Genomic DNA, 24847 nt, shown 5'->3' with positions numbered 1-24847 from the left:
ATATGTGGCACTCATCGGTGAAGAGAACTTGATGCCAATTCTGACTGGTCCATTCGGCATGTTGTTGGGCCCATCTGTACCGCGCTGCTTGGTGTCGTGGATGCAAATGTGGACCTCGCCTTGGACGTCGGGAGTGAAGTTGCGCATCATGCAGCCTCTTGCGCACAGTTTGAGTCGTAACACGACGTCCTGTGGCTGCACGAAAAGTATTATTCCGTAGGTAGTGGTCATCCACTGCAGTAGTAGCTCTTGGGCGGCCTGAGCGAGGCATGTCATCGACAGTTCCTGTCTCTCTGTATCTCCTCCATGTCCGAACAACATCGCTTTGGTTCATTCCAAGACGCTTGGGCACTTCTCTTGTTGAGAACCCTTCCTGGCACAAAGTAACAACGTAGACGCGATCGAACCTCGGTCTAGGCATGGTTGACATCCAGACAACATGAGCAGTGTACCTCCTTCCTGGTGGAATGACTGGAACTGATCGGCTGTCGGACCCCCTCTGTGTAATAGGCGCTGCTCATGCATGGCTTTTTACATCTTTGGGCGGGCTTAGTAACATCTCTGAACAGTCAAAGGGACTGTGTCTGTGATGCAATATTCACAGTCAACGTCTGTTTTCAGGAGTTCTGGGAACCGGGGTGATGCAAATCTTTTTTTATGTGTGTATAAGTAACAAATCGGGTGGAGCTTAATGACAAGCTAAAATCTCCAATTCATGAGTGTGGGTCGAAATAGTGGCAAGTGGTTCTCAGATGTCTCGAGTACATAAGACAAGTGCATAGCATTTGGCATGCCGTACAAAGGAAGGTGATCACTAGAAGGCATTATAAAATCAAGCCTAAAGCCGCTTTGAGTGCTGAAGAGGAATCTTTCACAGCAGCGGGCTTTATAAAAGTGGAATTCTTCTAAAGGATAATCTCTTGGACTACACTGGCTGTTATCCTGCTTAAATTTCTTTTCTATTAACGTCCCTCCGCATATGCTAGTATCATCCCAAGGAAAAGTTTCGGTAAGAACTCATATTCATACTAGAGAATCGAAAAGTGGGAATCAGAAGCAACCAGCTCATGTTTATTTAAAGGACAATGAATGCGAGAATATTCTGACATGAATACTAGCAGATTATATTCTGCAGTAAGTGTTGTGACATGCTCGTCTTTCTTTCGAGTAGGTATCTCTGTTTCACTGTCAGCGTAAGTTGCTTCGAAAACACTTTGCTGCAACCAAAACAGTTCTTTCCACTAGATAAATTTCCCCAGTGAGCGTCTTAGTCTGTTAATTTACGTGGATGGCCAGCAGTATCCAGACGTTACCCAACATGCAACAGTTCACCACGCAAAAGCAGCCAGTTTCGCGTTTACGTCATCGGTAATCTGAAGAACAGTAACACACATTTTCTTCCAGGAAAAATTGATAAAATTTTTTGGGAAAGATATCGATGAGTTAGAAACAATTCGAACTATACGAGTCGCTTGCCTTGATTAATACCAAAGGATAGATATCTTTTGAAGAAAATATTTACGTGTTGTAGGCGTTTCAAATTATTGTCCAGATGTAAAAGTACTAGAAATATCGCTGATTTCAGAATCTCGAAGAGTTATTTCTTGATGAAACTAGGAAAACGGAGACAAATAACACGAAATCATGTAAGACAATGAACAACCGTATTTTTTAAAGCTGAAAAAGGTGTGTAAGTCGAAAGCTTTATGACTGCTCGTATTTTTATAGATTCATTTGTAAGAATAACCTATTTCTAATGATACGGCAGTTAGTTATAATGAGTACTTGTAGGGAGGGGGGGACGAAAATTATCACAGACCGTTTTAATAATAATAAGATTGAAGGCTTTCGGGGCCTTTGTTAGTTACAACAGAAATTATTGCTGTTACAATTAGGGTCAAATGGTGGTGTTATTACCGTCAGGACTGTCAATAAAATTGGCAAACAAACACGGAAATTCACCTCCGAGTTTCTTCACTTCAAGAAAGAAATTAATCTGCCTGTTTGATGTGACAGTCAACAAGTCGATGTTTACAGTTTAAACGTAATTTTTAAAAACTGTGTTATGTTGATGCATTAAGTTGTTCTGAAAGCGGTGCTGATATTCAAGACAATAAAAGCGGGTTAAAAGCCGTGAGCTATCTGGGGAAGTTAACCTTGCATTACTGAGTAACTGTTTCACCAGGTATCCAGTCTAGCTTACCAAATTTCCAACCAGACTAACATTAATTATAATCTTTTAATAGTCATCTTATGACAACTGATTATATATATATATATATATATATATATATATATATATATATATATATATATAAAGAGAATTTAAATAAAAAGAAACAAATCAGTTTATATTTGGACAGTTATTTTAACATTGATCATTGTTCCGTTAAAATTTCAGCATATTGCACTTGATTCATAACTAAACTGGTGTCTTATTTAGGATTGTGAAAATGCGAGTTTGTAATCTTACGGAACGCATCAAATACGGAACCAAGATTGGGAGACTGCATACACCACTGCATTCATAAAATAACACACGAAGAACGTTGAAACATATGCAAGAGGAAATTAACCACAACCAACCGATTCAATTTTCACCCAAAGAAGTTACGTTCGTAGCGCAATCCTGTCCGTCATGAAATTACCACACACTGGTATACTAAATTCATACTAACTCTCTGTGAAATCTTCCCGAAGAGAATAGCTGAGGGCTACTTTGATGATTACACCACATGCTTCACGTGGTTAACTTAGTTTACACAAAGAGTGTAACTCCACAATAATTTTGATAATTAAAATAAATTACATCGAAATGAAATTTACATAAGAAAAACCTCGAACTGGTTAATATCGTCTCACTATTGATCTGATGGGTCAAACAATGGTATAAGCACGTGGTACTGGTCTCACAAAGTACACCCCGCGTGGGTTGAACATAAAGAAAAGTTGCTGTATTGAAAAATATTGTCTAGAGGAGACGTTATAATCTCACGCACATTCGCATTTAAGATTGATGATCTTAGAGTTACGGATCATCAACTCGTGGTTCCACTTTACTCACAAAGTAGTGACAAAGCAACTACTGGAAGATATTCTGCGTTGCAATTTAAGATAACATAAGATATTTTAGATCTAAACCTGAAATAAAGGTGATTAAATTTTCAGTTAGACTGAACTTAAGAAATCCATTGTCCTACAGACTTAGCAGAGACGCGTTTAGCCAGAGATCTTACCACTTCAGACGCTCGCAGCGGACAGACTTCCGAGGCCCCCTACCGAGGGTGTTTCACTGATACAAACGGAAGTGACCAGAGAGGCACCTTTCTATACCTACATGACAAGGGATGGACAGGACCATACTAAGAATAGAAACCTCTTTCCTTTTAGAAAGTGTAGCTACCTGTTCCGACGTTGGTCCTACTGTTCTCCAGCAGGCAGGCTTGTCTGCTACCATCAAGCAGGCAACTAGAAATACATTTGCTCATTCATTCTTTCACGCAGAAGGGAAGGGGGATGACAGTATCCTATCATATACAGTATATAAAAGAAAGCGGATGTAGGTTCCGTATGAGACTGTGTTGACATGAATTACATATAAACTGTGTTTTGAAGTGTAGTAGTGTGACACATCGTTCTTGATTATGTGTAAAAGTAACACGTTCTACTGCTCAGTCTCCTCCCAGATAAGAGTTAGAAACACCACAGTAAATTTAGAAGTGGAATGTATGCCGTAAATGACAACAAAATGGTTCAAATGGCTCTGAGCACTATGGGACTTAACATCTGTGGTCATCAGTCCCCTAGAACTTAGAACTACTTAAACCTAACTAACCTAAGGACATCACAAACATCCATGCCCGAGGCAGGATTCGAACCTGCGACCGTAGCAGTCGCGCGGTTCCGGACTGAGCGCCTAGAACCCCAAGACCACCGCGGCCGGCTAAATGACAACAGATTTAAGAAATTAACATGAAAGGAATCCAACAGAGACCTTTCAACTGTCATATCTTCCCCTCTCGAGTAGACATCGGCTTGAAGTAGCAGTGTCCATGCGGGCGAGAGGATTTGCGTGCTTCAATAAAGCGAAGGGCTATTCCGATGGTAGCGTAGCTACTGGCAAGGTTTCCCATTCAGGAAAGGCCTCTTTCAGAGGATCCAGACAAAGAGTGTCTCACAATGTTCCATCTTTTCCTTTATCCTATCCTGAGTTTTCCTTTCTTGAGTTTGTAATATAGGGTAGGGTGGACTCTTAGAAATACTGAAGGCAGCCTCCCTAGGGGAATGAGCCATGAGGAAAAATCGGGTTCTCGAAGTTTGGGGTTCGGCGGTGGTTTGACATCCCATCCGACTAAAAACTGGTTTTGCAACGATAAACTGTTCTCGGGTTGACAGCCGAGTCAATGTGTTGTTCTCCAGCAACGTTCCAGCAAGTTTCTTACTCGCCATCTTCAGGCGATGGACCACGGGCTTCTCTGCATCCTCGGCGCCGGTCGGGCCAATCAGGCACGAGCGGAATCGGCGCGACGACGCGTTGTGTGGGTCGGGAGGAGAGAGGGGGGGGGGGGGGGGGGCAGTCGCGGGCGCCGGGTCCTGGCGTCTCGTCTCGGTGCGGCCTGTTTATTCCATCCGCTGCCACCGACCTGCCTCCATCGGTGCGCTCTCATCTCATTCTTGATAATGTTGTGTTCCACGCTCTGCTGAGTTGGAAGCCACTATCCCGATTAACCAGGTTATCACTGACGCGTATCTTTCCTGCCTCTTTAATAATAGTCCCAGATACCTTTCACTCTACACAGTCTCTTGGTTTCTTAAAATTGAAACGTGTGTTCTTCACTGAGGCTGTGCTCCGCTACCGCGGATTTTTCTTTCTGTCCGAGGCGGATGCTTCTCACATGTTCAGAGATGCGTTGCGTTATGCAACGCTGCGTCTGTCCAATATATTGTTTCCCCACATTCACAGGAAATACTGTAGACACCCGGTGTTCTTATACTCAAGTTGTCCCTCATTGAGCCCAGCATATTTCTGATTTTTGATGGAGGATGGAAGAAGGTTTTTATCTTGTTCTTCTCCAGTATCCTGGCAATCTTGGCCATGGGCGGCCCTGCTTACGGGAGGAACGCCAGACCTTTGTTGTCCTCTTCTTCCTGTAGGTCCTTCTTCATCTTCTTGTTCATCTTGAGAGCGCGTCTAATCTGCGTTTCGGTGTATCCATTCTTCTGGAAGGTTTTCTGCAGGTACTGTATCTCAGTACATAAACTGTCCTTGGCGCATATGTCATGAGCTTTGCGGACAAGAGTAGTGAGCACGGATTTCCGTTGCAGCTGTTGGCGTTGAGGTATAGGTCTGTGTGTGTTTTTCGGTAGACCGAGTGTCCCATTGTACCGTCCGTTTTCTTCTTTATTCGGATATCGAGGAAGGGTCATTGTCAACTCGATGTTCTCGTGTATGCTGCTCCGATGGTTGAGAAATTCCATTAGAGTGTCCTCGACGTGCGGCCAGACCGCGAAAGTATCGTCCACGTACCGACAAAGGACCTTGGGTTTAAGGCGTGCTGTATCCATTGCGATATCCTCGAAGTATTCCATGTACAGATTAGCGATACATGGTGCCAATGGTGATCCCATAGCGACTCCATCCACCTGTTGGTAAAACTTGCCTCCACATTGGAAATACGTGGTCGTGAGCGCATGGCGGAACAATTCCACTGTGTCTTCGTCGAAATGATTCTCCAATAGTTTCAAGGAGTCCTCCAACGGTGCGCTCGTGAAGAGGGATGTAACGTCAAAGCTGACCATAATATCATTTTTGTCAAGACGCCACTCTTTGAGTGTCTTAACAAACTCCGTGGAATTCTTGATGTGGTTTTGCGACGTTTTCCAAACGAAATGGATCAAAAGGCATCGACTTTTGTTATTAACGTGGAATGTACAAGGGTTAGCAGGAGAAACTGAGAATATAATTAAAGGAATGAGAGTACTGAAAATGTATATCCTGATAATGACAGATACCAAAAGAAAAGAACTAGACAAGAAGTAATTGGAGACTATGTTCTGTCTTGGTGTCAAGTGGAAAAAAACTGAAAGAGCAAAATCAGAATTAGCAGTGCTTCTAAAACGAAAGTGGAAACAACTAATAATTAATTGGAAACAAGTGAATGAAAGTATAATTAGTATGGCAGTAATAATTCATTGAATACAACTGGAATTAATTGGTGTGTATGTCCCTAACGAAGACGATCCTGATGAGAAGAAAAGAGATTTCTTCGATGACTTTCAAGAAGTGGTTGATGAATGTCCTGATAGACTGAATTGTTAATGATGGTAGGCTTAAATGAGCGGATTGGAAAAAGTTTAAATGATAACGTTGTAGGACCATGTGGAGAGCATGTAGGAAACTTTAACAGAAGGAGGTTGACTGAATTCTGTAAGGCCAGTTCCAGCATAAGGATATACATAAGTACACCTAGGATGCATCAAGGAACCTAAAACTATATAGTAGGGTAGGTAGCGGGCTAAGGAAGAGGAATGGGTAAGAGCATGTGGAGAAATAGAGCATTCGCTTGGTTGTAGGAGATCGTCAGAGTCACAGAGGATGATAAGGAGGATGAAACTGGGTCGCAGTCCCGTACCCACAGTGCAGCCTATGTCTACTGGACATTGGAAAAAACGCTTTGAAGAACTTCTGGTAGAAAAAAGAACAGAACACGTGGTAGACGTCAACAACAAAAGCTGTACATTAGGTAACAAGAAACCTGTACTAGAGCCTAAGCTAAGAGATGCTGAAAAAGGCTTGAAACAGAAAGACGAGTGGACTGAGAAGAGTTGTGATGGAATTGTGTGAAACATGGGGCCACTCAGATGGTGAGACTTACCTGCAAATTGTTCAGTCAGGCAATGGAGAGAGAGGAAATACCAAGAGAGTGGTGTGTATCATATATATCTTCTACTACCGAGCGAGGTGGCGCAGTGGTTAGCACACTGGACTCGCATTCGGGAGGACGATGGTTCAAACTCGCATCCGGTCATCCTGAATTAGGTTGTTGTGATTTCTCTAAATCGTTTCTGGCAAAAGTCGGGATGGTTCCTTTGAAAGGGCACGGCCGACTTCCTTCACCATACTTCCCTAATCTTATGGGACCGATGACCTCGCTGTTTGGTCCCCTTCCCCAAATCAATCAATGAATCAATCAATCTGCTACCTACATAAAAGGAAACAAGAACCCCCCGTAAATTGGGGTTATGGCTTCTGTCGCCAGACTTTTTAGTGCTGTGCTGAAAAACAGGTTGGTGAATGAGGTTAAGGAAAGATGCGAGAGTAACAGGCAGGTTTTATGTATGGATCATATTTTTAGCCTTAGACAAATAAGTGAGAAGGCGTATTATAAGGGTCTACATCTAATCCAGAATGAGATTTTCACTCTTCAGCGGAAAGTGGGCCGATATGAAACTTCCTGGCAGATTAAAACTGTGTTCGCACAAGAGCTTCTGTGAAGTTTGGAAGGTAGGAGACGAGGTACTGGCAGAATCGAAGCTGTGAGGGCGTGTCGTGAGACGCGCTTGGGTATCTCATTTGGTAGAGCACTTGCCCGCTAAAGGCAAAGGTCCCGAGTTCGAGTGTCGGTCCAGCACACAGTTTTAATCTGTCAGGAAATTTCATGTCTACATCTAATATTTGTGGATTCATAAAAAGCGTATGATTCTGTACCCTTCAACGGATTATGGGAAGCTACAGAGTATATAGATACAGAAGCACAATAGATATCCCTAGTCCAAAGAGTAGACCAACAATCGTACGCAGCAGTTAAAGAAGGGAGAAAGTTGAGTGAGAAATTCCAAACATCGAAAGGACTTAGACAGGGCTGCAGTATGTCGCCGATCCTGTTTAAAATATGTTGGATTATATACTGGAATGGTGAAATCATTCATGCGGAGATGTGGGATTTCGTTTCCAGTATGATACTATCTACTCATTGCTTGCCGATGATGAGGTACTGGTAGCACAGGGGAGAAGGGTATTAAATAGGATATAAAGAAGTTAATCGAAGCATTTGAATGAAGCGGGCTTAAGATAAACATGAGCTAAACAGAATATCTAGTTGGGAGAGGTGATGAAAGGGATATAGTACTGCTGCAAGGAACTATTAAAGCTGTAAAGCAGTTTAAATACTTTGGATTGATTATCCATTCCTCGAGAAGCTGTGAAGCAGATATGGGACGCAGGATCCAGCAGGTAAGAGGAGCAATTAAAATGTTAAAAAAAGTTCAGACAAGTAACATAGTACACACACAATTAAAAAAACACGGCAATAGTCTGGTTTCTGTTCGCAAGAGATAAAAGGCACACTCAGCCACAGTATGATGGCCGTTCGCAACACGTCCCAAAAAACACAACAGGAACACCCACTGTAAGACACTCACTGTAGAACACTCAATGTAGAACACTGCACGAAAGTGGCGGCACAAAGGTGACACTCCCGAGCCAAAGGCAGATGGGGGGGGGGGGGGGACCTGGAGGAGAGGGAAGAACAAGGAGGGAGGAAGGAAAAAAAACGAAAAGGGGGGGTGGACCAAGGAGGGAGAAAAAATGGTTCAAATGGCTCTGAGCACTATGGGACTTAACTGCTGAGGTCATCAGTCCCCTAGAACTTAGTACTTAAACCTAACTAACCTAAGGACATCACACACATCCATGCCAGAGGCAGGATTCGAACCTGCGACCGTAGCGGTCGCGCGGTTCCAGACTGTAGCGCCTAGAACCGCTCGGCCACCCAGGCCGGCAAAAGGAGTGAGAGGACTAATAAAGGGGGCCGGCCGCGGTAGTCTAGCGGTTCTGGCGCTGCAGTCCGGAACCGCGGGACTGCTACGGTCGCAGGTTCGAATCCTGCCTCGGGCATGGGTGTGTGTGATGTCCTTAGGTTAGTTAGGTTTAAGTAGTTCTAAGTTCTAGGGGACTTATGACCTAAGATGTTGAGTCCCATAGTGCTCAGAGCCATTTAATAAAGGGGGAGAAGGGAAGACGCGAGAGGGAATGAGAGGAGGCAGAGGAGGGAAATGTAAAAGGACTCGGGGGAGAGAAGGGGGCAAAGAGTGGGGAGGTAGGGAAGAAAGAGGATGGAAGGGGGGGAGAGGGAGCCCAGGAAAAGGACAGAGGAAAGGAGGGGGAGTGAGGAGCAGAGTTGATAGGAGGGATAAATGGAGGGAGAGAGGGTATCATGTAGGAGGGGGAGTTGATAGAAGCCACCTTGGGGAAGGAGATGTAGGGTGTACAGATGGAGGGTAGGGGGGACACAACAGTGAAGACGTGGCAGGGGGCGGGGATGGGAGAGGAGAGGAGCAACCAGGGAGTGAGGGGGTTCAAGGCAGCGGGAGATGTAGAGGATGCGGATATGTTCAAGGAATAGGAGCAGATGGGGGAAAGGAATGAGATCATAGAGGATCCGCATGGGGGACGGGAGGCGTATATGGAAGGCGTGGTGGAGTGCATGACGCTCAAGGATCTGGAGGGACTTATAGAATTTGGGGGGGGGGGGCAGATATCCAGGCAGGACTGGCATAACAGAGGATGGGACGGATTAAGGATTTGTAGGTGTGGAGGATGGTAGAGGGGTGCAACCCCCATGTCCGGCCAGAGAGGAGTTTGAGGAGTCGGAGGCGGTTGTGGGCTTTGGATTGGATGGAGCGGAGATGAGGGAGCGGTCAATGGTGAGGCCAAGGTAGGTGAGGGTGGGGGTGAGGCGGACAGAACGGGCGCAGACAGTAAGGGAGAAATCCAGGAGCCGGAAGGAGCGAGTGGTATGACCTACGATGATTGCCTGGGTCTTGGAAGGATTGATTTTCAGGAGCCACTGGTTACACCATGCAGCAAAAAGGTCAAGATGATTCTGGAGAAGACGTTGGGACCGTTGGAGGGTAGGAGCGAGGGCGAGGAATGCGGTGTCATCAGCATATTGCAAGAGGTGTACTGGAGGGGGGGGGGGTTGGGGCGTATCTGCCGTGTACAGGAGGTAGAGGAGAGGGGAGAGGACAGAGCCCTGGGGCACACCTGCAGAGGGGTAGAAGGTGTGGGAATTGGCATTATGGATGGTAACATAGGAGGGGCGGTGGGAGAGGAAGGAGGCCATCAGACGGATGTAGTTGATAGGAAGGGCGTAGGTTTGGAGTTTAAACAGGAGACTGGGATGCCAGACACGGTCGTAGGCCTTTTCGAGGTCAAGGGAGACAAAAATGGCTGAGCGACGGGAGTTAAGCTGGAGGGAGAGGAGTGAGGCGGAGGAGTTGGTCATCAGCTGAGAAGGGAAGTCGAAAGCCACATTGGGTGTTGGGGAGGAGGTGGTTTTGGTGGAGGTGGTGATGGATGCGCCAGGAAAGGATGGATTCCAAGAGCTTGCTGAACACCGATGTGAGACAGATAGGACGATAGGAAGAGGCATCAGATGGAGGCTTGTTGGGTTTGGAGAACATCAGGATACGGGAGGTTTCCCACAGGTCTGTATAGAAGCCAGTGGCAAGGATGACATTGTAGAGGGTGGCAAGGACTGAAAGGAAGGAGGGAGGGCAGTGTTTGAGGTGGCAGTAGGTAATGCAGTCGTGGCCGGGAGCAGTGTTGTGTTTAGTGCGGAGTGTGAGGCTGATGTCCTGTGTAGTGATGGGAGTGTTAAGTTCAGATGGTGGTGTGTGGCCTAAGTACTGGAAGCTAGGAGCAAGGGGAGGAACAGAGGTATTTGTACGGTCCATGATGTCAGGGAAGAGGGAATAATCAAAGCAGGGATCATCTGGGATGGAAAAAACATCGGAGAGGTGAGAGGCAAAGTGGTTGGCCTTACTGAGGTTGTCAGGAAAGGGACGGTCATTAAGGAGGAGAGGGTACTGGGGGTGAGGCGGTTCCCAGTAAGGCGGTGGAAAGCAGACCAATACTTGGAAGAGTTTATGGGGAGCGTGGTGTTGAGTTGTGTACATGTCTGGCGCCAGGCACGGCGTTTCTTTGCAGTAAGCAGGTTGCGGATGTGTCGTTGTAATTGCCGGTGGCGGATAAGAGTATCCCGGTCACGAGTGCAGAGAAAAGAGCGGTAGAGGCGACGGGACTCTCGAAGGAGACGGACGGCCTGTGGAGGTAGGGTGGGGCAGTGAGAGTGGATGGCTTTGGTGGGGAAATGGGTGGCGACGGCGTCAGACAAGGTCTGGTGCAGGAAGGCAGCAGTGCGGGAGATGTCATCAGGAGATTGGAGGGTAAGGTCGTGGCCGTCAACCTGGGTGTGAATGGAGTCCCGGTAGGCATCCCAGTTGGCACGGGAGTAATCATGGACAAGTTTAGGAGGGACGTCAGGGCGAGGAGCATTGCGGGGGTGGCGACCATCACTGCCAATGAGGTCAAGGACATCTGCGGTTATGCGCCCAAGGAGGTTGGGAGAGGCAAGCGCCACATCAGGAGTGGTGTTGGATTCGGGTTGGGTGTGCTGAGGCAGGGGAACCAGGTCTCGCTGGAGGGTGGTGAGAAACTGATGCCACCGCTGGAGGTCGGCAGGATCACGGCTGTGGATATTGAGGTCGGCGGCAATCACGTAGGTGGAGAAGGTGCGCTCTATGTGGGCCAGGAAATCGTACGGGATGGGGGTGCGAGGGCAGACATAAATGGTGGCACAGATGATGGTAAGGGTGGGGAAGAAGAGGCTGAGGGTGAGATGCTCAGCAGGATTGTTAAGGAGAGGTTGGGGCCAGACAGGGAGGTGCTTGAGGTGGCCTATAGCAACTCCGCCACACGCCAGAGGGTACGGGTTATCGGTGCGGTGAAGGGTGTAAGGAGCCGTGGAGATGGAGATATGGGGTTGAAGGAAGGTTTCATTTAGGACAAAGGCATCCACGCAGTGCTGACGGAGGGTGTGGAGGAAGAGGAGTTTGTGGGTGGGCAGGGAGCGAATGTTGTGGTACAGGATACAGTAGGGTTGTTGTACCATGGGAGGGAGAGTTAGACGAGGGTGGTGAGGGGGGTGAAGGTGAAGTGGGCCTGGTTGTGGGAGTATGTGGCATAGGTGGTAAGATGGGAGATGGAACGGGCAGCGAGGGCGATTTGGGAAATTGTGTGGGAGCGCTGGAAGGGGTGGATGTTTTGGAGCACAATGGTGATGAAACGGATGATGTCCTCGGCAGTCGGTGGAGGGTGGAGCGAGTTGTTCGGGTGGATGGGGTCATCAACAGGACGGACAGGGACGGTGAGCTCAGGGGTGACTGGGGAGATTTCGCTTTACACTTCGAGGAGTAGGTAGGATGTGGTTCGTTGCAAGTGTTGCAGGAGGGGGGAGCGGTGAGGTTGGGGCAATTCTTGAGGAAGTGTGAAGCTTTGCAGTGGGGACAAGTAGGGGGGTTCTTGCAGGCAGAGGTAACGTGGTCATTGTATGTGAGACAGCGTTGTCAGCAGTAGGATTGGACTGGAGAACGGGAGGGGTCCACCTTACGATGGCGATTGTAGATGAGGGCTCCCTCGGTGAGGAGGCGGTCAATGGAGGAGGAGGATTCGGTGAATATCCGCATGAGAAAAGTTGGCCCGGCATCATTGAAGATGCGACGGGCCGAGCAGATTTCAATGTCGGGCCGGGAGTTGAGTTCCGCCAACTCCTCATCCCCCGTGATCACGGGGCTAAGCTTCGTGATCACAGCGGTGAAGGTCGGCGGACGTCGAGGAGTTTGAGGCTGACGGGGAGAGGACGGGGTGTGGTAGGGGGTGAGGGTTGCACGTTGGCCAAATTGGATATGGGGGATGTGGGAGAGGAGATCAGTGTGGAAGGAAGCACTGGGGGATTTAATGAGGACCGAGTCCTTGCGAGGAATCAGAAGGGAGATGGTGGTATTGGGGTAGTATTTTCGGATGGCGAGGGTGAGGGAGCGGGCATCAAGGAATTGAGGTTCAGGATTGGAGAGGACAAAGGTGTGGGTGGCAGGCGTGGCGGGGGCCGGGGTCGGGGTCGTGTCCATGGGGTGGGTGGGTCACGGGGATTGGGGGTTTTTTGGAGGAGATTTCGGGGGAAGGGTCAACATTTGGGCGCTTTGAAGGTTTCGTGGTCACGACCGGGTGGAGAGGGGGGCTAGGGGACGGGTTGCAGCGGGAGATGGCGGAGGGCAGGACCACCCTGACCAGCGGATGACACAGACGGAGGGGGCGTGGGTGTCACAGAGACTGTGGAACGCCGAACCGAAATCCGTGCTGGCTTGGAGCCCGTTGGAGGCGGTGCAGGGAGCGGCGGAAAGTCAGTAGCTGTCGATGGGGCGACAGTGATAGGGGAGAGGGAATTGGGGGTGGTTACAGCCGACAGTGGCGCAGGGGTGGGGTGGACAGGGAGAGAAGGAAGGACGGGAAGGGGGGCGGAGGATGAGCTCCAAGTGATGGTGGTTGGAGCAGCGGCGAGCACCGGCAGGCGGCGACGAGGAGGAGGAGGAGGAGGACCGGACGGCGAGCAGTAGTGACGGCGAGCAGACGGCACGGCAAGGAAACGGTGGGGCTCTTCTACGTCGAAGATACACCCTGAGAGTAGCCCTATCAGCGCGAGTCTTCGATGAAGAAGTGAGGGAATCCAACCCTCGAATGTGATTAAAAACAATACCCATCACCATTATATAGGTTTATTTCTAGACAACCAGTTTCGACGTTACGCTACTTTCTTCAGGCCAAAACTGCTCCAACCCAGTAACCTTCTTTTTGGATGATGTAGTGTAACGTCGAAATTGGTTGCCTAGAAATAAACCTATAAAACAGCGATTGGTATTGTTTTTATTGAACATTTAACCAGAAGATGGAGTTACATTACATTATGATGCTTACAGCGCCATCTATTGCTACATTTTGTAACTATTTATTTTTCTTCTGCCACACATTTTCCCCCTTCTCCGATAATATTCCGTTGCAGTTTGACGTCACTCTGACCAGTGTTGTTATTTCTACAGCACTTTGAAAGTTTAACGGTATATGAACTCCGAGTAAGGTACTCATGGGTAGGTGATGCTACGATAGTAGTGCGCAACAGCTGGGAATTTGGGTCGGATAGGTAGCGCGAACAGAAATGCGGGTTCGAGTCCCGATCCGGCACAAATTTTCATTGTTAACATTGATTTATTTCAATACCCAAATGCGGCTAAGGCCATTAAAAACCATTGAACGGGGCAGACATTCAAAACAAGGGTCTAAGGATCGTTTACTCCGCTTCGAGGGACGTTAGGATATTTCAGCATCTGAAAAGAAATTAAATTAGGTAACAATTGTCTACGTTTCTGGAAAGGTTACTCAAATAAAATAACCGATGAAGATCGCAAAAAATTGAAGGTAACCCTGGTTAATGCCCAAAGAATAATTGGAGTAATTCGCATTTTACACAGTAGATCTGTACAAATGATGGTTTACTTTGAAATGGGCCTTTCGCATAAAGTATTCTGTATTAAGCAAGACATTTTACTCTCGAAACTTAATGTAATAACTGTCAGTATAAACTACTATGACAGAAGGTACTCTGGAGATATGACGTAAATGAAGTAAGGCAGAATGAAACTCAGCTCGTCCACGCTGAGCAAACGCGAATTTCACTAATGACTGCCTCGTTATATTGCGCCTATTATTCCGCATGTCTTTCTACTTATTTGCTTTTATTGTCGCGATTCCGGACCACTGGACAGATTGGCGATAAGGAGAAACAGTGGAAGGCGAAAGTTTACAGGCTTCCGCCGGCAGTTGTGAGGCGGCGCGTCGAAAATAAAGCAGTCGGCGAACCCGGCAGGTGTGGCGGCAGCCGCGCTTCCGGCCCACGCGCCGCCCACGCAGCCAGAGAGTCTCCTTCTGGCTGGTCTGCCGGCTCGGCTCCGCCCCCGGCTGACAGGATATTACTTCTTTTCCGGAGTCATTGTACGGCACTGAAGAGTTTAACGTTTGCAGTGAAGTCAGAGTTCCCATTAGAGGAAACAACACTTTTGAGACTTAAAATAATTTGCACGGAAGTTACGCAGGTGCCTGCGGATGCAGTTGTTGTATAAAACCAGTATCTTTTTAAATAACCTCCCTTTTACGCTTTTCTTCATTACACTCTGAAAGTCTTTCGTAAGCAACATCAGTTTGCAGTGTCTGAAGGAATACAAGCATTGCCCGCATCTCGTGGTCGTGCGGTAGCGTTCTCGCTTCCCACGCTCGGGTTCCCGGGTTCGATTCCCGGCGGGGTCAGGGATTTTCTCTGCCTCGTGATGGCTGGGTGTTGTGTGCTGTCCTTAGGTTAGTTAGGTTTAAGTAGTTGTAAGTTCTAGGGGACTTATGACCACAGCAGTTGAGTCCCACAGTGCTCAGAGCCATTTGAACCATTTTTGAATACAAGCATTCAAGGGCTTGAATGACTGAAATACACTACGAAACCAGTCTTCTATAGACATTCGTATACTGTACTATGTATTGATACGCGTATCGACTGGTACTCAAATGTCGCATAGAACATACGGTCAGTGTTCTGCTTGCTACAGTAGCTTCATCTTTGGTTCATAACCGCAAAGGCACATCGTAGCAACACTACTTAAATGGCCCCTAGACGGTCAATAATATTAAACAATAATAATGTACAATATTATTGACGCTCTCCCTAGACTGCTCAGTAATGTTGTCAATAATAATGCACAATAATAGTGTGGTTCGGAATGTAGGACGATACAGACAGTACTGCTGTGGTAATTGCTCTATTTTGTTGCAAGCAGAAAAAACGTGGATGAAAAGTCGGTTCAAGGAGCGTCAATGATCACTCAGGAAAGCTCGTTGAGAGAACTGAGGTTCAACGAAAAACGAAGATTATCTTATTATAACTAGAAATGGTTCTCCCCACACATTTCCCACCTCCCCCCTCCCTCCCCCACCATTCTCTCCCGGATAAATTTCTGCAGAAGCCCACCACCAAGACAAATAAATAATAAATTGAGAGACGCAGTTTCTCCAAGTAAGCACTTCTCTATTACGCTTCGATACCTTGTTACTGGCAATTCTTTCGAAGACATGAAATTTACAAGTGCAGTTTTAGCATGCAGTATTTGAGATATAATTTTGCAAACGTGTCATACATTAAAACGAGCACGACAGGATTACATTAGGGGAAACACAGGGTGCATATACAGAGATAAATTTTTATTCATAAGTTAGCATTAGCTAAATTTTTCAAAACGTCTTGATTCGTGACCTTTGTCTATATTTTCTGGACCGCAAATCATACTGAAAAAGTTTATATAACTTATTCACTTGGCTACTGGCAACCGATTTCGGTACACAGTAACATCCTCACACCATCCCCCTGCGTGCAGTCGTCACGTCCGCTTCCCAGGTAGATATATCAAACATCTATCTGATGGTTGTATAGCGAAATCGGTAACCAACAGGAAAAATAAATAAATAGCGACTACAGACTAAAATAAACTTTTTCATTAAAAGCCATCTTCCATACACCAAGAGTGACACTAGAAGTACATAATAAGCCAATGACGATGGGTTTATAAACCCGAAAGCCGGACTTGCCAATTAAAACATTTCTAGTGCAGTTCACGGTGTATGGAAGATATCTTTTAATAACTATCTGAAAGCTGCGGACCACCAATCATTCAAGATTTTTACAGACTTTTTGAGTTTTGTACTGACTGCTGTTCCGCTGGCAGTATGTCGGGAATATGTAACAAATCATACCATTCATCACTCTTAACTCTTTGTTCTTTTACTCATCTGCACTAAAATTCCACAGTGCCAGCAATGATTAATACACTCCAATGCACTCTTGTAATTATGCCCTTTCGTCTTGTTTTGAACTCATTTTCCACATAACAACAACAAACGTAGACTAACATAAGCTCCATGGTCTGTGTAGCACGCGACTGACTGTCAAGGATGGCGTCAATACAGCCCACGGATGGCACGATACTTCCACACAACGCCATATATTTCCAGAGTTTTATATGTGCTCCGTAGTATTGCACAACCTCTTACTCTCACTCCTAGACGATCAACATTATTGCGCATCCGGAAAATATTACAAATATTATTGACCGTCTATGGACTGCTTTATACTCTGAGGTTACAGATTAGTGAGTCAATGGCATTTTTTGGCTCGAAGATTGCTTAGCAAGGCCCCACATGGGCAAACGAGCACTATTGGTTTCCACCTGCTCTCGTGAACACTATCTGCTTTCCTGCTAATTAGGCGTGGCATACTATTCAGTACAGATGCTTATCTTGTGATACTGAAGTGAGCACAGTCTAAGGTTGTGGTGAGGTGGTTGTCTGCTTGCGCAGCCGTTCCGTAATTATAAGGTCTGTTGTTTTTAGATATTTTTCAGCTCCATTTTCATGTGAGCAATGTCTGCTTGTTTAATCGATTTCACAACTTGGTTTGAACATGGAGGAATCGATATCTGTTTCCCGTTGATTCATCCGATCCTGCAAGTAGTTTATCCCATTGATTTTTTCGCTCTTTAAATAATATTATGGGCGTTAATAAGAATATAGGATTTTCTTTTATAATATTTGGTGATGTAAATCGTTGGGTAAAGGGAACTTTCATGTAAGACATGATATTTTGTATAACTTTTCTGCATGAAACATTAATAATGTTTATTCAATTCAATTTTTACATAATTTGAGAAGCTTATACGGTCAGTTTCCACTCTTATGAATTCGCTAAAATCCTCACATGTAGTCCCTCAAGAATACCGTTCATGAGAGAATTAGCTTTAGTTTCATTGTATTTAACGAAGAAAGCGAATGATTTGCCGTCAGCAAAGAGATTATGTTATTTTTTAATGCAGTTTTCTGCTAACATGTTAAGTGCGTGTCGTAGTAGACTTCTAATAGAAAACACAACCACATAAGCTAGTTTCACTTGATATACGAGGGATATATATATATATATATATATATATATATATATATATATATATATAAACTCACGTATATCAAGTGCATATATATATATATGAAATGAAATGTCAATTACATACTCAGTGTCATACAATCAAGCAAGAATCGTATGTTTTACGCTTTTCTACTTACGTTAAGTTCTGGTACTTAAATCAAAGATTTTGTTTTTAAATACTCGCCAGGTTCATTTATTCCATATTTTAAACGTTTGTCGCGCCTTAGACTGCGTTTTTGGTTTTAAATAGTGAAATTTAAAAACTCCGCGTAATGGCGGATCAAATAGCGGTCAGCGATAATCGTTTTCGCCTTCGCAGCAGCTGTGAGAAATTGCTGGAAAATCTTAAGTAAGTAGCAAATGGGGTTTATTACCTAATAAATGTGTGCAAATACGCTCATGTTGCTTAACAGTGTATTACGAAACATAACCGTGGTACATTTACAACAATACCGACCTATAATTCCAGATAAGAACAATCGTTATTATATCAAAGGAAACAAAAGTAGCTCGATACGACTTACGAGCAACAAGATCAAAACCAAACAAGCAATAAAGATCAATAGAGAGGGATTATAATTGTGAGTTGCTTGTTATACACTATTTACAAAGTCAGTCATTTTTATATGCTGGTTGCATCTATATCTCTTCGATTGTCTTTCATATAATTAATATCTGACTTAATTACACAAAATATCACTTCACCACCGTTTGTTCATTTTTATGCGTTTAAAAATTTTGGTTGTTAATTTTTAATGTCACTTTTCTATACATTATGTACGATTTTGAATTCACTACCTAAATGACGCAACAGCTTATATGACAGTATGCTGCTTGAAGTCTGCTCGTCTGTAAAGGGTACATCGTATGGCTGGCGACTGACGCCATGTCAGACTGTCGACAATGTCCAGATGTTTTCTATGGATGAGACATCTGGTGAATGTGCTGGACAGGGCAACTATCGAAAACCCACTCTATAGACGTAGGGAGGACACAACAAGCAACATACGCCCCTGCGATATCTTGTTCAAAGATAACGACGAGGAAACTGTAATCCCACAATTAATTATCGTCAAAATCCCAGAACTTATCATCATCATTCCAGCTTCCAGATCTCAGAGATATGTTCTATGACCTTTTATTTGCTCCAAATTTGTTTTTAGGACAAATGCTGGTGTCTAAATATTGTCTTGCATTGTCTTCCGTCGTAGCCGTCTTAGTGAACGGCTGGACTAAAGGGTACTGTCTTACAATGTTATTTTGTATTTTGATGTTGTTTTAAGTAAGCTGAATAACACTAATATGAATATTTTACTTTATTCATCTGTTCGTCAGATAATATTTATTGTTGGTCGTCTAAAGACAATAATGCAGTTGATCGGTGGCCATTTACCCCGTCTCAAGTGCTCACTCCTTGTTCCAGGAAACGAATTTATCTTCATTCAAATGCATGACAACGAAGTCCGATGCCGATTTATGAACGAAGTTTTATTGCAAAGTTAATTCTGACCCATAAAACTGAATAATCATCTGTGCACGGTCACGCGTCATCGTATAAAATATGGACCTACAACAAAAGCTTCGCCCATTTTAGTCGTTCATCTCATCATCATATTCGCCCTTTCTCTCCTTTGCCTTTTATATTCACTGTAATCAGTATCAACAACTTACAAAACGGAAAGAGCGATTATAAAATCTAGAAGATAAGGAGTAGTCACTGGCATTTATCATCATCAGAATTTCCTTCCAGCGAGCGGGGTAGGAACTTGGTGAACGATATGCCTCCATTGATTTCCGTCCTGGTATAGCTTTTCCCTCTCCACTACATCCCGTGTTACTCCTCTTCCTTAATCTGGTCTGTCCATCTCTTTATAGGCTGCCCAGTTGGTCTTCATCCTGATACCTCCGTCTCCAAATAGTGGCGTGGAGTTCGGGTCGTGTGCATTCGCTTCACATGACCGAACCACTTCAACGTCAAAGCACTCATCCTCTCCTCTGTAGTCAATGTCACCTGCCGGTCTCTCCTCACATAATCATTCCTGACTCTGTCTCTCCTGGTTTGTTGTAGAGCTGACCTAAGGAACTTCATTTCACATGCGTGTATTTGACTCTCTTCTCTCTTATTTATGACACAGGCCTCTAGACTATACATCATGATTGGCAGGAGATAAGTTTTATACGTGGTATGTTTGGCTCTTAGAGGGCTTCCTTCTCCCAGATTATATTCCGTACTTGTTGGAACAAGCTAGATCCTTTTGTTATTCTGTTTATGTCTTCTAGTTTGGAACTTCCATCTCTTGATATGATGCTACCAAGGTAATTGAAGCTTTTCACACATTCAGCCTCCTCCTCATCCAGTATGATGTTCAAGATGTGGCTGACCTGCTCATCTTCATTGCCACTGTCTTGTTCCTACTCATAGTTAACATGAATTTTTTAAATTTTGTGTTTCAGTAATCTAGTCTCCTCTGAACCTTCATTTCTGTCTCTCCCCAAATGGCGATGTCATCAGCAAAAACAAAAGCACTGAGGTCTTCATTTTCTTCTTCCTTGATTTCTTTCATGATTGTGTCCATATGTGTAATGAAGAGTAAAGGGAAGAGCGAACTGCCTTGCTGAACACCTCTCTTTATCTTAAACTATTTTGATCTTCCACCTCCTACTTTTACACTGCTCTCACAACCATAGTATGGCATCTGGACTTTTTGAATTAAAGAATCAGGAACATTATGTTTTCTCAAGCATTCCCATATTTTATCCCTTGGTACACTGTCATATGCTTTTTCCAAATCTACGAATACTACTATGAAGTCCTTTCCTTTTTCCCAATACTTCTCCATTAACCAACGGGGGCAGAAAATGAGATCTATCGTTCCCCTATTACTTCTGAACCCATGCTGTTGTTCCTCTAATTGGTGCTCTAGAGTTTTCTGCAATCTTTTTTCTATGACCTTTTCCGTTATCTTAAGGCAGTGTGATAACAGTGTGATTCCTCGGTAGTTGGGACATTTCTTTCTACTACGTTTCTTGAACAATGGTATTATAATTCTTTTTTTTCCATTCATCCAGCACTTTGTTTTCTTTTCGTATCAGCCCAGCACCCAGCGTAACCATTGTACTCCATGTGGCTTTAAACATATCCGCTGTCAGCTCATCTACTCGAGCCGCCTTCCCACTTTTCATCTGTTTCAGGGAATTCTCAGTTTCTAACCAAGAGACTGGATCCTGCTCCTCCACTAATTCAGTTACTGCTGTGTCACTTTCTTGTGCACCCTCCCCATTCAGTAAGATTTCAAAACAATTCTTTATCTCTTCTCTGATGCCTTCCATGTCCCTGATGATATCCCCATCCTCTGTTTTAATCGCTTTTATGTCTTCTCTGTCAGATCTTTTACTTTTCAATAACCCATATAGCAGTTTGTGGTATCCTTTGCTATCCTGCTCTAGATTCTGGCTGAATATTTCCCAACTCTTCTCATTTTCTTCATTCAAAATTCTCTTTGCTTGGAGTTTCTTTTGTCGGTATTCCTTTTCTAGTGTTGTCACCTTGTGTTCATCTTTTGTCACCAGCAACTGGTTCTGATTTCGTTTTCCAAACATCATGGTTTTCTTTGCCATATATCGTTTAATTGCTTCTTTTACTCTATCGTTCCAGCAACTGTTTTTTTTTCTTTCACTTTACCCTTTGTTTTGTCGCATATCTGCACAGCACTGTTACCTATTGATGTTTTAAATAGGTTGCACTCTTCCTCTACATCACCCCTTTCAGTTTTTGGCAATTTGTTTGCTACTACATTTTGGAAACTTTTCATATTTTCTTCTTCTTTCAACTTCCATTCCTTAATTTGTGGCATTCTTTGTACATCATTCAAACTTTTGATCTTATAATTTAGATCAGCTTTTAGTAACCTCTGGTCACTATCCAAGTACTCACTTGGTATGACTTTAGTGCCCCTTACTTTTCCTCCAATTAATTTGTCTGTTGATATATAGTCTATAACTGTCTTAGATTTGCCATCCCAGCCATATCTAGTAATCTTATGGCTATCTTGTTTCTTGAAGAATGTAATCTTCACTAAAAGATGATTCCTTATTCACAGATTTAGAATTTCTTCTCCCGCAACATTTCGCCTTCTGTATCCAAAAGGGCCCATCACCTCCTCATATCCATTTCTATCCGTGCCGACCTGTGCATTCAGATCCACAATTATCATAATGTTATCTTCTCTTAGTGGATCTTCCAGTTCTTCAAGGAATTTCGTTTATAATTTCTCACTGCTCCCTTGCTGAGGTGCGTACAATTGGAGTATAGTAAAACTATTCTTTCCAAAGTTCACTCTTGCTCTAATTATCCTTTCACTTACAAAGCTCACAGCTGTAGCTGGGTCAATGTCTTTGTGAAACACAAACCCCACTCCAGTTTTTGCCTCTTGTGACCCTGACAGTATAATTTGTACACAACTCTCAGCAATTTAGAAGTTTTACCCTTCCACATGGTCTCACGCAATCCAAAGATATGAATCTTTCTCCGCTCCATGATGTCTACAATCTCTTCAGTCTTTTCTGTCAAGGTTATTATATTTCATGTTTCCACTCTCAACTTGTTTTAGTTTTTTCGTGGGCTTCTAGTTTTCTGTTCTTTTTTGGTGCATCTTCTTGCGTTCCTTGGTTTTTCTTCAGACTGTGAGGAGCCGTCATTCGTTCCAGGGTAAAAGAATTGCTATATATATTAGGTACTTTTAATCCGAGGCTCATTGTTGTATTGAAAGCAATAACAACTTTTTCTCATATGCTGGCCTGCTAAGCCTAACGCATCTGAGGATTTTCTTGCAGGGTTTACTCCCTCAGCCTTCGAAGATCCCTTTTCACCACAAGGCAGTGGTTCCACTCCTCATTTGTCCTTAGGAGGGAAAGGGTGCCTCCTCCGCCAGCTGCGCCGTACTAAAGATGTTCTCTCCGCCGTAGCTGCCATTAAGGACTGATAATAGTAAGGGAAAAGGAGAGGTTTAGGGTAGGATTATAACGTCAAAAATATAACGCTGGCTGTGTGAAAGTAATTTGTTATTTGACACGATTCCAGTAATTTTTAAATGAAATTACCAGTACCTACATGCTTCGGTCATTGTCAGATCGTAAAATACAAGTGGTTCAGCTATCCCATCGCTATAGAAACAACGTGTAGTGTACCCATCTGCGTCTCCTACCGCCACGTTAGATACTGCGCTCTATGACGATGACGAATGGAATCTAGCTACGGCCGTTCTCTACTGAGCCTTCACACCCAGGCACCTGACACTTATATACTGTACAGAGGACCGGTATCCATCTGGAAAGCCGCATTGCCATTTCTGTGCCCATCGTTGTCCACGGGAGCAGCGCTGTCTGCGCGCCTCTTACTGCACCCGCCTCGAGCAGAGAAAGAGCAATGGTCGTCATGCTGACACTCAATGGTGCTCCTACTCGGTTCTTGCTGTGAACAAGCCCATTTCCTGATTATAGGTACATGAAACGCTGTGTGACCCTGCATGGGCGAGGGAAACGTGTAGCCTTATTCCCATGAACTAGTCGTACAGGAGTCGTTGAGATCCTCTTTGACATTACGATCCTCCTGAACCCACGGATGCCATATTCGTATTATACCCATGGGATCCTCAACAACGCTGTCAGTGGTATTGCCAAACGATAAGCTACGGTCTCCATAAATCACGAACCTATCACTGTCGAATCCCAACACTAGCTAATAGACGTTTTTCGCTCTACACAAGGCATTAAACATCTTCTCAAGAAACAAACAACGTCGAGATATAATTTTTGAACGAGGAATCCACTGTATTGCAACAATTTATTTATTTGCTCCCTTTTCGGTCAATGAACATGATGTGGCACTTGAATCAACATTGAAAAACAAGAGTGACAACAAAACCTCAATAGTCAAAACGTCGTAAACACATGGATGCACAAAACATATCTTACGAAATCTTGGCTAATACAAGTCACTTGTCAATCATGTTGAACCATAAAATTGCAGCCGACCGGTGTGGCCGAGCGGTTGTAGGATCTACAATCTGGAGCCGTGCGACCGCTATGGTCGCAGGTTCGAATCCTGCCTCGGGCATCGATGTGTGTGATGTCCGTAGGTTAGTTAGGTTTAAGCAGTTCTAAGTTCTAGGGGACTGATGACCTCAGAAGTTAAGTCCCATAGTTCTCTGAGCCACTTGAACCATTTGAACACATTTTCGCCAACTAGTGCATAATATTCATAGTACTGATTCGAGATATAGTTGTACGATGGGCTCACGACAGATAATGTTTCTTCAGTTATACGCATGTATTTAATGTGACGTACTACATCGCCTGATATATAAAACCGCTCAATTTTCTGCCCTTGTTATGTTTTACGATAATGTCGCTTGAAAACTATAAGAAACTCTGTTCCAGTGCACAATGCAACGCAGAATAAAAATTTCTTGCACGAGAACATTTTGTAAATCATCTCAGACAATAGATATGACGTCGTTACGAAGAATGTGTGAGAATTAACATTTCTACCTTGCTTGAGAGTAAAGTACGTCACAGATGTGGGGAGTTGTACGTACGGCTTGGAGAGCTCTGTCGCGGTAAGTCGTGCCTGAGCCGACAAGAGAAAGTACATACAGTAGAATTCAGCACCACAGAGCCGACTGAACCCCAGAGGTCGGCCTCCTCTACCCGCACGAAGAGCACTCTGTGTTGTGGCTTTTACATTTTAAACGGCTAGCTACGTGTCAAACTACGATCGTTCATTCCGTAATTCCCTTCCAAGAAACCCATTCCACAAAACTAGTAAATTGGAATGTTTAAACGTCTTTTTTGAGTACCAAACTTGGAAAAAATGAACTCTAGCGTGTTTCATGTTTAACAGATGTCACAGTATTTACATGGCTATTGTCTGTAAGTTATTA

The 24847-nt window shown here is 44.5% G+C and overlaps 1 protein-coding gene across 1 annotated transcript in view; it reads right to left on the bottom strand.

The window, feature by feature from the left end:
* LOC126260589 (atrial natriuretic peptide receptor 1-like) overlaps positions 1-24847 on the bottom strand; it is a 940475-nt gene that overhangs the window by 754798 nt on the left and 160830 nt on the right. The window lies entirely within an intron of this gene.

The sequence above is a fragment of the Schistocerca nitens genome, chromosome 5 (assembly GCF_023898315.1).
Source record: "Schistocerca nitens isolate TAMUIC-IGC-003100 chromosome 5, iqSchNite1.1, whole genome shotgun sequence".
NCBI classification, from domain to species: Eukaryota; Metazoa; Arthropoda; class Insecta; order Orthoptera; family Acrididae; genus Schistocerca; species Schistocerca nitens.
This window is presented reverse-complemented; position numbering and strand designations above follow the sequence as displayed.